Raw genomic sequence first — 10,452 nt, forward strand, 5'->3', positions numbered from 1 at the left:
CCCTCCCCCCCCCCCCGTGTTTCAGAACTAAAGACCTGAAAGATTGTTCAGTTTACCTTGGGAAAGGGTCAGGAGGTTTATTTCAAATTGATTTTCAATGATTTTTGGTTATTGGCCTGGAGTCTTTGGGATATAACATTGTGATGTAACTGATCAGAGACAGTAAGCTTTACTTTGTATTAATTAAAATAAATTGAGTGTGTATGTGAGGGTGAGTGATATGATGGGGTGTGTTCATCTCCTGATGTGTTCCTGAGAGGTTCAGCTGAAATATTCTGTCTTCCCCCCTTTGCCATATATATATATATATATTTTTTTTTCTAGGCCATATCCATCAGTACTTCCTCTAGCTGTGCTCATTTCCCTATTGTTTTCTGTAGTTAAGTCTTCGTTACCAACATGCTGAATTTTTGACCCGAATAGTCTGAATGATTCATAATATTTCCATTGGCCTGCCTCAGAGTTCTAAAGCACTTTGTCAGTATTATTAACTAGTGTTTACTTTGAAAACACTAAGGACCTTTAAACTCTCCCCATTTACTTTACCTTTTCCCTCTGGCGGCAACAAATTTTGCTAAAGACCAGGTTCAAATGTCTCTTTCCCTGGTGCTAGAACAGGACTATCTGAGAAAATTCTCTGCTTTTAGTAAAAGTGACTTTAATGATTGAGGAACATTGTTTCCTATCACTTATCCTAATTAGGTTCCCATAATTTATTATTCTGTGACATCTGGATTTATTTATTTATTCATTCATTCGGCCATAAACCTTTCTCTTTCTGGGAATGCAGCCCTTTCACTCACCAAAAAAAAAAAAAAAAATTCTGCATTTGTAGGGAGAGGATTTGAAAATTAACTACATTTTTGATGTGCAGGCATACACACAAAATATTTAATAGTACTTGGCCCTGAGTAGTGAGGGGGGAGGTATGGATGCTAAGTATTTGAATTTATTTTATACATTTATTTTTTGTTGTTGTTTTTGGCTGTGCCCATGGCATGCAGAAGTTCCCAGGCCAGGGATCAAACCCTGCCACAGTAGTAACCTGAGACACAGCAGTGACAACACTAACCTTTAACCTGGTAAGTGACCTGGGAACCCCAAAAAACATTTCCTTTTTTTAAAAAAAAGATGAACATGTGATACTTTTATAATTATATATTTTTCTAAAGTGTAGAGCCTTCCTTATGAAGCCATTTTCTTAGGAAATTTATTATAATAATAGTCTCTATATCTGGGTATTCTATCCACCTCAAATTCATGCTCAACCATGATAAGCTTTTTTTTTTCTTTTTAGGGCCACACCTGCGGCATATCGAGTTCCCAGGCCAGGGGTCTAATCAGAGCTGTAGATTCTGGCCTAAACCACAGCCACAGAAATGCAGGATCCAAGCAGCGTCTGTGACCTACACCACAGCTCACTGCCATGCCGCTCTTAACCCACTGAGCAAGGCCAGAGACTGAACCTGTTTCCTCATGGATACTAGTCAGATTCATTACGCTGAGCACAACAGAAACTCCCCAAAGTGTGTTTTTAATGCTGCCAAAATATCTTTTTAAAAAAGATTTTTAAATGATTTTTATTTTTTCCATTATAGCTGGTTTACAGTGTTCTGTCAATTTTCTACTGTAAAGCAAGGTGACCCAGTCACACATACATATATACATTCTTTCTTCCATTATCATTCTCTTATAAGTGACTAGAAGTAGTTCCAGTGCTATACAGCAGGATCTAATTGCTTATTCATTCCAAAGGAAATAGCCAAATATCTTATTATTTGATTTAAGTCCATTAAATTTCCCATCCACAGAGGTGGTTATTTCACAGCTTCTGTTTTTTCAAACCCTTAAACCATATTCCCCATCTTCTTTTCAGCTGATGACTTTGCTTCTTACTTTGCCCTAAATTGAAACAATTAAAAGGGGAATTCCATGTATTTTATCAGTACTTCTATCCACTTAGCAGCATCTATGCCTATTACTCTTTCTGGCTTGTACAGACAGGATCTTCCTTCCTTCCTCCCTCTCTCCCGCCCTTCTTTTTCTTTCTTCCTTCCTTTCTTTTCCTTCCTTCCTCTCCTTTTCTTTCTTTCTTTCTTTCTTTTCTTTCGTTCTTTCTTCTTTCTTTCTTTCTTTCTTTCTTTCTTTCTTTCTTTCTTTCTTTCTTTCTTTCTTTCTTTCCTTCTTTCCTTCCTTCTTTCTTTCTTTCTTTCTTTCTTTTCTTTTTCTTTCTCTCTTTTCTCTCTCTCTCTTCTCTCCCTCCCTCCCCTTCTTTCTTTTCTTCTTCCTTTCTTTCCTCTCTTTCTTTCTCTTCTTTCTTTCTTTCTTTCTTTCTTCTTTCTTTCCTTTCTTTCTTTCTTTCTTTCTTTCTCTAGGAAAGGAAGGAAGAAGGAAAGGAAGGAAGGAAGAAAGAAAGAAGGGCGGGAGAGAGGGAGGAAGGAAGGAAGATCCTGTCTGTACAAGCAGAAAGAGTATATAGGCATAGATGCTGCTAAGTGGATAGAAGTACTGATAAAATACATGGGAATTCCCCTTTTAATTGTTTCAATTTATGGCAAAGTAAGAAGCAAAGTCATCAGCTGAAAAAGAAGATGGGGAATATGGTATTAGAGGTTTGAAAAAACAGAAGCTGTGAAATAACCACCTCTGTGGATGGGAAATTTAATGGACTTAAATCAAATAATAAGATATTTGGCTATTTCCTTTGGAATGAATAAGCAATTAGATCCTGCTGTATAGCACTGGGAACTACTTCTAGTCACTTATGAAAGAGAATGATAATGTGAGAAGAAAGAATGTATATATGTATGTGTGACTGGGTCACCTTGCTTTACAGTAGAAAATTGACAGAACACTGTAAACCAGCTATAATGGAAAAAAATAAAAATCATTTAAAAATCTTTTTTAAAAAGATATTTGGCAGCATTAAAAACACACTTTGGGGAGTTTCTGTTGTGCTCAGCGTAAATGAATCTGACTAGTATCCATGAGGAAACAGGTTCAGTCTCTGGCCTTGCTCAGTGGGTTAAGGATCCGGCATGGCAGTGAGCTGTGGTGTAGGTCACAGACGCTGCTTGGATCCTGCATTTCTGTGGCTGTGGTTTAGGCCAGCATCTACAGCTCTGATTAGACCCCTGGCCTGGGAACCTCGATATGCCGCAGGTGTGGCCCTAAAAAGAAAAAAAAAAGCTTATCATGGTTGAGCATGAATTTGAGGTGGATAGAATACCCAGATATAGAGACTATTATTATAATAAATTTCCTAAGAAAATGGCTTCATAAGGAAGGCTCTACACTTTAGAAAAATATATAATTATAAAAGTATCACATGTTCATTCTTTTTTTTAAAAAAAGGAAATGTTTTTGGGGTTCCCAGGTCACTTACCAGGTTAAAGGTTCAGTGTTGTCACTGCTGTGTCTCAGGTTACTACTGTGGCATGGGTTTGATCCCTGGCCTGGGAACTTCTGCATGCCATGGGCACAGCCAAAAACAACAACAAAAAATTAAATGTATAAAATATAAATTCAAATACTTAGCATCCATACCTCCACCCCTCACTACTCAGGGCCAAGTACTATTAAATATTTTGTGTGTATGCCTGCACATCAAAAATGTAGTTAATTTTCAAATCCTCTCCCTACAAATGCAGAATTTTTTTTTTTTTTTTTGGTGAGTGAAAGGGCTGCATTCCCAGAAAGAGAAAGGTTTATGGCCGAATGAATGAATAAATAAATAAATCCAAGATGTCACAGAATTAATAAATTATGGGAACCTAAATTAGGATAAGTGATAGGAAACAATGTTCCTCTAATCATTAAAGTCACTTTTACTAAAAGCAGAGAATTTTCTCAGATAGTCCTGTTCTAGCACCAGGGAAAGAGACATTTGAACCTGGTCTTTAGCAAAATTTGTTGCCGCCAGATGGAAAAGGTAAAGTAAATGGGGAGAGTTTAAAGGTCCTTAGTGTTTTCAAAGTAAACACTAGTTAAATAATACTGACAAAGTGCTTTAGAACTCTGAGGCAGGCCAATGGAAATATTATGAATCATTCAGACTATTCGGGTCAAAAATTCAGCATGTTGGTAACGAAGACTTAACTACAGAAAACAATAGGGAAATGAGCACAGCTAGAGGAAGTACTGATGGATATTGCCTAGAAAAAAAAAATATATATATATATATATGGCAAAGGGGGGAAGACAGAATATTTCAGCTGAACCTCTCAGGAACACATCAGGAGATGAAACCACCCCCATCATATCACTCACACTCACATACACACTCAATTTATTTTAATTAATACAAAGTAAAGCTTACTGTCTCTGATCAGTTACATCACAATGTTATATTCCAAAGACTCCAGGCCAATAACCAAAAATCATTGAAAATCAATTTGAAATAAATACCTCCTGACCCTTTCCCAAGGTAAACTGAACTAATCTTTTCAGGTCTTTTAGTTCTGAAACTCTATTCATTATTCCAATCAGCACAATCAAATCCCATATCTGGGAGCTGCCCATGCAATAGGGGATACCTTCTAATAAAATGGTAATGAAGGACAAAAGGGTAGGAATACCTATGTCAAGAAAATTGAGTCAGTTACATTGTAGAAAAAGCTAATATTTTTTGGACAGTTATCACACAATAACTCTATGATGTAGGTGCCATTTTTATCATCCCCTTTTTACAAATAATGAAACTGAGATCCAGAGAGTTTAAGTCAGTTGCAGTACCAGAATTTAAACTCATGCCCTGATGCTGATACCCATGTCCATCATTGGTTTATTATACTGAAATCCTTTACATTTCTTAAAAGTCAGTAAAATAGAAAATAAGCAAACATAAACTTAAAAAGTGAATTTGCTATAATGATATTAAGACATCAGAGAGCCAACAGGAAACTAGACAGCTGGACAAGGAAAAACCAAAAGTGGTGGTGTAGCACAGTTAGTCTGATAAGGATATTGACACATTGATTGCTTAGACCCCAGACATTTTTAGTCTTGTGTCCCTATAAATAAGATCTAAAATGTAGCCATAGAGGATTCGATTATTCTAATTTAGGTCAAGATATACTTGTATCTTGGTTGGAGGAAAGAAGTGCCATTGATTTAAGTAGATTTAATACAAAGGACAAAGAGTACGTCTTTAAAAGGAAATTGGAGCACAATCAGGAAGGGGAAATTTGATGTTGGGTTGCCAAAAAGCAAGACATGTCTGTTAGAACCCATGGTTAGGGCTGCCCAGCATCTTCATACCCTTTATTCCCATATATGTTCTTCCAAAAATAATCTCGTCTAAAATTATACAATTATCTTATGTATAATCCAAAATAAATTCTGTAATTTCCCAACATCTCTTCAGCCACTTCACTGAGCTCCAATTCTAGGATCTATGGGTAATATCCATACTTCCTTTAGATTTATCGTGATTATGTTTCAATATTTCTCAAACTGTTAACAAAATTTAGTCATCATAAACAACTTTACGTACAACTTTGGGAGAAAATGAATATATATTAATCAAAATATATAGGTATAAACCCATGACCAGGAAGAAAGAGCCAACTTGCAAAGACAAATGCTCTCAGTTCTATAGCTGGTATTGAGTTTGTATTTGGTATTTATGACTTCCTTCTGCCACTCTCCATTTAATTTCTACCAGGCCCTTAGCAGCTGGGCTTTATTGCTCAGTGATGTACTCAAACTTTAATTCTTGACTGATCTGAGCCCTTGGATGCTCTGAGAAGAGTTGCATTGCTTTCCATTCTGGTGCCAACTCCTCAATCTAGATAACAATTTCAGATTTTTTTCCTAGCGTTATATCAATTTCACACTCTTCAGGCATTAAGTGATTTGCCAAAGTTCCTATACCCCAGTAAGTGATAGAACCAAGGTTTAAATTCAGGTTCCTCTGAATCCAAAACTCACACTTGTGTTGCTAGTCTGGCTCCTTGAATGAATAAGAAGAGACTGAGATGAGACAGGAAAGTGGAATAACATCAGGAGTCAGAGGTCCACGGTCAGCAAAGAGCAGGCCTGTTGGGTGGGCAGTAGAGAAATGGAAAGTAGATAAGACAGTTTCCACAACAGGATGGAGGAAGGGAGGTACAGACTGAGAAAAACCCTTGCAAAATCTTACCTTGCAAAGTTAATAATTTACAAGGAAATAAAACAAATAGGTGATGGGGGAGCAAAAATCAACTTAGACCTTGTGAGGGTGTTTCATCTCAGGTTCTGGGAAGTGTGGTATATCAAATAGAAAGAGTAACCCTTGTTTATCCAACCTGCAGAAAAGGACCATTATGTCTGAATTGTTGTAGTTCCTTCTGCCCTGCTTTATTCTTCTACATTATATCACCATGCAAAATCTCATATATTTTACTTATTTAATTTACTGTCTGTCCTTCCACACTTGGATTGTAATCTCCACAAATATTTTTGTTTTCTTGGAACAGACCCTGGCATGTGATAGGCCCTCCATTTATGTCTGTTGAATAAATGAATGAATGAATAAATGCATCACCAAGATGATTTGTGGGTCCCACCCCACTTCTTGGCTCTAATACCAAGTTCCAAATTCCCAACTGACTTCTTGGAAATGTGTGGCTCCTTCTCAAATACTCGTGAAGTTTTGACCGCTTTTGTTTATTTATTTCTATTTACCTTGTGGGTGGCCTCCTGCTATAGCAGGAAGTAACTTTGGACAGATATTGGTACTGTTGGCAATGCTCTTATTTCTACTATTTTCCAGGAAAAAAAGTAATATCCTAGCCAAGAGCAGAAACTCCAAAGTAAGATAGTATGGCTGAGAATCCTGGTTTCAACAATAAAAAGATATTTGCCTTTGGGATGTTACCCTAAGGCCCTGAACTTTTATTTCCTCATCTATAAAGTTTCCTTAGCTATGTATACCTGTATGCACCTTCCTCCTCACATCTAGAATATACTGATTCCTTCTCCAAAAAAAGATAAGCCAATGTTCTCACCAGTTAATATATTCATCTCAAAATCCAGGATATCTGGGTGATGTGTGGCCTTCTCCATCAAGATCACATGTGGATACTTTTGAACTAAAAGTTAAATTATCAGTCTCTCCCACACCTGCAATATACAGTGGTGGAATAGGGACAGAATATGCTGAATAAAAATTCCCACCATGAAAATGGAAGAACAAAAGATGCGATCACTTGTTCATAGCAATGATGGAATCTTACTGATAATGTACTCTGTAGACACTCTGCCCTGGTAGTGAGGGAGGTTCCCTGATTAGATACTGATTCTCCTGTCTATGGGAAACTCCCTTGTCCACTGCTATCCATAGACAGATCTCAAGTGGGATTGAAGGATATTTCCCTCTTTGGTGGATACACAATTTTCCATGACACTTTTCTTGATGGTACAAGTTTGCGGACCAGGCTATATAGTCATGAACTCTTTTAGAACAAGTTTGTGATTTCTTTGTCAAGGCAATTAACTCAAAACTCAATAAGCTTTCAGTCTATTTGCTTTCAATAAATCCCATGTGACAGCAACCATGTCCAACTTTTTTTCTAGACACAATTAAGCCTACCTTACTTCTTTGCTTACTCTTTCTGCCAATGTTTTTCCTTATTTAAGGCCATCTAAATCTATTGGGTTGGGCAAAAAGGAAACAATCTTTATCTGATCTTTGATAAAAGACTAGTACATCTGTTTAAATGTGGCTTTAATATGGCTTTTTTGTTCAAAGATCTTTTTTTAATTGAGTTAATTAGGACTTTTTCTATTTGGCTTTAATTTTTGTATATGGTGTGAGGTAAAGGTCCAATTTCATTCTTTTGTTTGCAGATATCCCATTGTCACAACATCATAGGTTAAACAGATTATAATTTCTCAATGAATGATCTTGGGACCCTTGACAAAAATCAACCCACCATAGATGTATGGATTTATTACTAGATTCAAGTTCTATTCCATTGATCCATATGCCTATCAATACCGGTACCACATTGCTTTGATTACTGTAAATTGGCGTAGGTTTAGAAATCAGGAAGTACAATTTCTACATCTTTTTTCTTTTTCAAGATTGTTTTGACTACTCAGGGACCCTTGTACTTCCTTATGAATTTTAGAATCAGTTTTTCTATTTTTGCAAGAAAAGGTGGTTAGAATTTTGACTAGGATTGCATTTAATCTGTGGATCCATATTGGGGGAGTAATGCCATCCTAATAATATTAAATCTTCTAATCTGTGAAACCAGAATGACTTTCCGTTAATTTATGTATTCTTCAATTTCTTTCAAATACATTTTAGTATTAAATTTATTCCTAAATATTTTAATCTTCATGATGCTAATTGTAAATGAAATTGTTTTTTTAATTTTCTTTCAGATTGCTTATTGCTAGTATGTAGACAGACATTTGATTTTCATGTGTTGGTATAATAATCCTACAATGTGGCTGAATGCCTTTATTTGTTCCAGTAGTATCTTGTGGATTCTTAAGACTTTTCATCTGCAAATAGAAATCATTTATTTCTTCCTTTCAAATCTATATGATATTATGTCTTTTCCTTGCCTAATTGCGTTGGCTAGAAATTCCAGTAAAATATTGTATATAAGCAGTGAAATTCAGCATCTTTGTCTTTTTCCTGATTCAGAGAGAGATGCTGCCAGTTTCTCACTATTGAGTGTGGTATTAACTTTGGGTTCTTTAAAAAATGTCCTTTAAAGGGAGTTCTCATTGTGGCTCAACAGGTTAAGAACCTGAGACAGTGTCCAGGAGGATATGGGTTCAATCCCTGGCCTCGCTCTTTGGGTTAAGGATCTGGCATTATCACAAGCTGCAGCAGAGGTTGCAGATGTGGCTCAGATTTGGTGTTGCCATGGCTATGGCCTAGACTGGTAGGTAGCTGCAGGTCTGATTCAACCCCTAGCCCAGGAACTTCCACATGCCACAAGTGCAGCCATAAAAAAGAAAATAAATAAATAATAACTAAATAAGTACATAAATAAATAAATAAAAGGTCCTTTATCATATTGAGGATGTTCCCAATGTTCTCTTTTATTCCTACCTGGTTGATTATTTATATTATTAAAGGGGTTCAACTTTTCAAATAATTTCTCTTCAGCTATTGAGACGATATTGTGTTTGTTTACTTGTTCTATTAATATGCTATATTATATTGATTGAATTTTATTTGTTGAACCACCATTGCTTTCCTGGGATAAATCTCCTTTGGGCATGGTGTATAGTACTTTTTCTACGTTGCTGAATTCAGCTTACTAGTATTTTATTAAGTATATTTCATCTATATTTATAAATGTATTGGTATTTATTTTCTTTCTTGTGGCGTCTTTGTCTAGCTTTGGTATCAAGGTAATACTGGCCTAATAGAATGAGTTAGAAAATGCTCTTTCTTCTACATTTTTGCAAGATTTTGAGAATAATTGATTGTAATACTTTTGTATAAAAATTTGATAGAATTTGACAGAGGAACCATCTGGGCTTTGGCATTTTGGAATTTCATGTATAGATCTGTTAAGTCTATCTTCTCCAATGTTTCATTTAAGGCTAAAATTTTTTTGGTTGACATTTTGCCTGTGTGATCTATCTATTGATGTAACTATGCTGCAAAATTCTGCTCTATTATTGTGTTGCTGTAAATTTCTCCCTTTAGGTCTGCTAATAATTGTCTCATGTATGTGGTATTCCTGGGTTACAGGCATATATATATTAATAACTTTCCAGCATCTGGAAAAATTGATTCTAAAAGGTTTTGCCAGTTTATTAGTTATTTTTATGGAAAAAATGGGCTTTTAAGTTTCTCTATTCTGCCATTTCATCTCTAATTGAAGAGACTTAATCAGCTTTTTTTCTTGAAGACTTTTTCAAACAGAAGTCTTTCTATTTAGAGTTCAGAAGTAGTTGGCACTGGACTGAATGTGTCCCTCTAAACTTTATATGTTGAAACCCTAACTTACAGTGTTATGGTATGTGGAGATAGAGCTTTTAGAATATAGTTAATGTAAAATGAAGCCATAAGGATATGATCCTAATCTAATAGGATTGGGAGATGTACAAGAAGAAAAAGAGGGAGATCTCTCTTTATATATACACACTCACAGAGAGAGAGAGAGAGAGAGGCTATGTCAGGACAGAGCCAGAAGGTGGCTATCTGTAAGCCAGGAAGTTAGTACTTTATTATAAACCATTCCTGTTGCACCTTGTTCTGGAACTTCCAGCATCTAAAACTGTGGGAAAATTAACTTCTTTTGTGCTACCCAATCTATGCCATTTTTTATGGCAGCCCAAGGAGACTAAGACATGTTTTGTTAGCGAGAAGTGGGGTGTTGATACATAGCAAATACCTAAAAATGTGGAAGTGGCTTTGGAGCTGGGTAATGAATGGGTAGAGGTTGGAAGAGTTTTAAGGTGAAATCTAGAAATACATTAAAGGTGACTCTACTG

This window comes from Phacochoerus africanus, chromosome X (assembly GCF_016906955.1).
Source record: "Phacochoerus africanus isolate WHEZ1 chromosome X, ROS_Pafr_v1, whole genome shotgun sequence".
NCBI lineage: Eukaryota > Metazoa > Chordata > Mammalia > Artiodactyla > Suidae > Phacochoerus > Phacochoerus africanus.